Here is a 4,257-nt window from a genome sequence, read left to right as displayed (position 1 = left end):
TATTTGATAATTGTTGTTGCTGTCATCATGTACTGTCAAGTTGGAACTGACCCATTGCTGACCCACCAGCTGGTTTTCAGAGGCAGTTAATCACACTAATGAGTTTTCCCCATCCTCAGTTAAACAGCTGATGGACTCGAACCATGTGCCTTTAGTGCAGCTTCTTGCCATTAGACTACCAGTGCTCCATTAGGTGAAATATCTACAAAATAATGAAACATGTTTAAAAATAAGCAGAAATGGTCATCAATTCTTCATATTTTAGTAATCCCTACATTAGTAGTTTAAACAATTGATTTCAGGAAAAGCTCTTCTTCAAATATGAGAAATTATATTTTAGATCTGCACCTAAATTTTCCTTTATAGTAGTTGCACTCATAGTGCCTTTGCTGACACAAAGTCACATGGTTTGAATCCACCAGTTAAATTGTGGCAAAATAATAGACAACCTCCTCTATGTGATTTACTGTCTCTGAAAATCCACTGCAAATCAGCTAAGAGTCAGTTCCTGCTCAATGGTACATAACAAAATCAACAAGATCACCAAATTTAAGGCATAAAAATCTTTCTATAAGTAGTCTAAACAGATTATTCTTTTTGGATCTTTAGAATTATAACTAAGAGATTATCAGAAAGTTAGTTATATCCCACGAATCTCTAAGGTATCATAGAATGAAAAGCTATGAACCTCACGGTGAATACTTGAAATAAATAAATAAATAAAGGGCAAGTACTATACCACTAAAGAAAAGGAAGACACAGACAGGAGAACCAGTGCATTTCCTCATTCTGGGGATTTGTGAGGTATCTAGGCATACAATATTCTATTTATCTTGAATGAACTTCAGATTGTTTGTCTATTTGTAATTAGCTTTGACTAAGGTAAACTTTCTACATTCCTATCAGAGAAAGATTCTTAAATATATGTGGAAAGTCAAAAAATATTGGGGGGGGGAGAATCATGAAATAAACCAGAAATACAGTGCTAATAGTCTGGTGGAGCTCCCCGATTAAAACAAGCTTGGAAGGAGGAGTGGCATCCACTTCCATAATAGCTTGCCACTGGAAACCCTATGAACCTGGAGAGAGGGTGAAAGGCACCCAAGCATCCAGGACTCTCCTTCATAGGATAGCTATAAGTCGCCTGCGACTTGACAGCACTTAACAACAATAACATCAAGAGAGAGAGAGAGAGAGAGAGAGAGAGAGAGAGAGAGAGAGATCAGCTGGCCCAGTGGACAAAAGTCGATGCTACCAAGCCGAAGGTGTGTGACTTTTTATCCTTAGCCCCCGGGCCCGTCTTTCATTGTTTTTGTTCAGACATTCCTCTAGGTCATATAGCCCTGGTGTACAAGTTGCCGTACAGCGGTAACTTGCGGTTGCTGTGAGGCTGAACACTGTAACACTGATGTGTCAAATGGGTTAATGGTTGGCTACCCAATGAAGACAGAGAGTGGGGTGGAACTCTCTTGATTAAAACAAGTTTGGAAGGTGGAGCAGCATCCACTGCCATAATAGCTTGCCTCCGGAAACCCTATGAACCTGGAGAAAGAATGAAAGACACCCAAGAGTTGAGGACTCCCCTTCATAGGGTCGCTATGAACCGCCTGCGACTCGACGCCACTTAACAACAACAACAGCGCCAATAAAGCATAAATAACAAAACAGAAAGCCAGATGAGATGAAAATGGACAAATATAATCAACAGTTTATTTAGTATGTTGTTTGTTTCTTTTTTAAACAAAACCCAAAAAAACCTGCTTAACATAGTAAATAAACTGTTGATGTATTAACAAGAAAACAAACAGATTTATCTTGGAGAAGGTGAAATCAGGGTGCTTCTTGGAGGCAAAGATATTGAAGCTCTGTGTACCATACTTTGTGTATGTGGCCAAGAGGGACAAGCCCCCAGAGAAAGAGGAAGTGGAAGCAACACTGAAGGCACTGACAAAAAATAAGGCCACAGGAATCCATGGGATACTAATGGACTTGTTTCAATTAATAGATGCAGTCTAGATATGCCCATCAGTCTGTGCCAGGAAATTTGGAGGACAGTTCTCTGGCCAACAGATTGGAAGAGAGAGGTACATATTCGTTCCCATTACCAACAAAGGTGATCCAACTGAATGTGGAAGCTATTGAACAATATCATTAATATCACATACAAGCAAAAGGCTGCTGAAGATCATTCAAAAACAACTAGAACAGTACATGAATAGGGAACTGCCAGAAGTTAAAAATTTAGTAAAGGGCATGGAACCAGGTATATCATTGCTGATGTCAGATGGATCTTGGCTGAAAGTACCAAAATAACGTCTATTGTTGCTAAATTGACTATTCAAAGGCATTTGATTGTGTGGGTCATAGCAAGTTGTGGCTGAGTTTGAGAAGAATGGGAGTACCAGAGCACTTAATTGTGATCATGCAGAACCTATATCTGAACCAGAAGGCTGTTCTGTGAACAGAGCAGGGGGACACAGCAGGGTTTAAAATTGAGAAGGAAGTGCATCACGGTTGTATGCTCTCTTCTTACTTATTTAATCTGTATTCTGAGAAAATTATTCTAGAAACTGGATTCTATTAAGAGAAGGGTGGCATCAAGATTGGAGGGAAACTCATTAATAACCCGTGTTATGTAGAAGACATGACCTTGTTTGCAGAAAATAAGGAGGACTTGAAGCCCTTGTTGCAGAAGATCTAGGAATGCAGCCTTCAGTATGAATTGCATCTCAATGTCAAGAAAACAATGATTCTTACCACTGGGCTGATAAGCAACATCATGATGGATAGAGAGGAGATTGAAACTGTAAACAGCTTCATCTTGCTTGGATCAAGAATTAACACTCTTTGTACCAGCAGTTAGGAAATAAGGAGATACATTGCAGTGGGGAAATCTGCAGTTAAGGACCTCTCCAAATTATTAAGGAGTAGTGATGTCAGTTTGAGGACTAAGGTGTATCTTTCTGATCACTTGCTATGCTTTTGAGAGCTGAACACTGAATAATGTTGACAGAAGAATTGATGCCTTTGAGCTGTAGTGTTAGAGAGGAGCACTGAACATCCCATGGATCACCAAGAGAAGAGGTAGATTTTAAAGAGGGTGCAACCAGATTGCTCTTTGAAGGCAAGAATGATAAGCCTTCACTTCACATACTTTGGGGATGTTTCTAGTAAGAGCTATTACTCAGAGAGGATATGGTGCTAAAAAGGGAGGAATGTAGGAAAGGGAGAGGAAGATCCTTAGACCTGGTGAATTGATACAGTGACTGCTGCAATGGCTCTTGTGTATAAGAAAGTGTAAGAACGGCTCAGGATAGAAGAGTGTTTAGATCTTTTGTTCATAGAGTCACTATGAGTAATTCTTGACTTGATGGCACCTAAAAAACAAACAACAGATAATTAAATTTCCATTGGAATGCATAAAGAACAAATAAGTCTGTCTTAAAGGAATGGCAGTCTCAAAGGGTTCCTCTCACAGGCAAAGGTGGTAAAACTTTATCTCACATACTTGGGGCATGTTATGGAGCTGGCAGGCCTTGGAAAAACATCATGTATGGAAAGGTAGAAGGTTAATAAAAGAGAGGAAAATCTTCAATGAAATAGAATGATCAGTGACTATGACAATAGGTTCATTCACTTCGGATAGCATGAGAATGGTGCAGGATAGGTTAGTGTCAGATCTGTCCTTCATAGAGTTGCTATGAGTTGTAGTCCTTTCAATTACACCTATCAAAAATATCACTGACAGTGATTTGTTGTATGTGCAGTCGAGTCATTTGTGATTCATAGTGACCCTATGTACAAAAGCTCTAAACCCTATACTCTATACTCTATCCTGGGCCAACCTCATTGTCCCCGAAACAGCTATTCCCACTATCCCAATCACTGAATCATTCCATCTCATTGAGGGTTTTCCTCTCCTGTGCTGTTCCTCCACTCTCTCAAACATGATGTTTCTCTTCAAGGACTGATCCCTCCTTGCAACATGCCCAATGTATGTCGGACGAAGCTTCAGAATCCGTACTTCCAAGGAGCAGCCTAGTTTCAAACTCTCTGGGATGAACCTGTTTGTTTTCTTAGCAGTCCATGGTATTTATTCAACACTCTTCTCCAGTACCACAGCTCAGAAGCACTAATTCTCTTTTTATCATAGCTAGTCACTGTCCAGCTCTCCTATGCGTAGCATGTAATTGTGAAGATGATAGGCCAGAGCAAGTGCATCTCAGTCTCCAGCCTGACATCATTGCTCTTCATTAC

The sequence above is a fragment of the Elephantulus edwardii genome, unplaced genomic scaffold (assembly GCF_000299155.1).
Source record: "Elephantulus edwardii isolate Elephantulus edwardi_28Jun2011 unplaced genomic scaffold, EleEdw1.0 scaffold00546, whole genome shotgun sequence".
Taxonomy (NCBI): domain Eukaryota; kingdom Metazoa; phylum Chordata; class Mammalia; order Macroscelidea; family Macroscelididae; genus Elephantulus; species Elephantulus edwardii.
Note: the sequence above shows the minus strand (reverse complement) of the source record.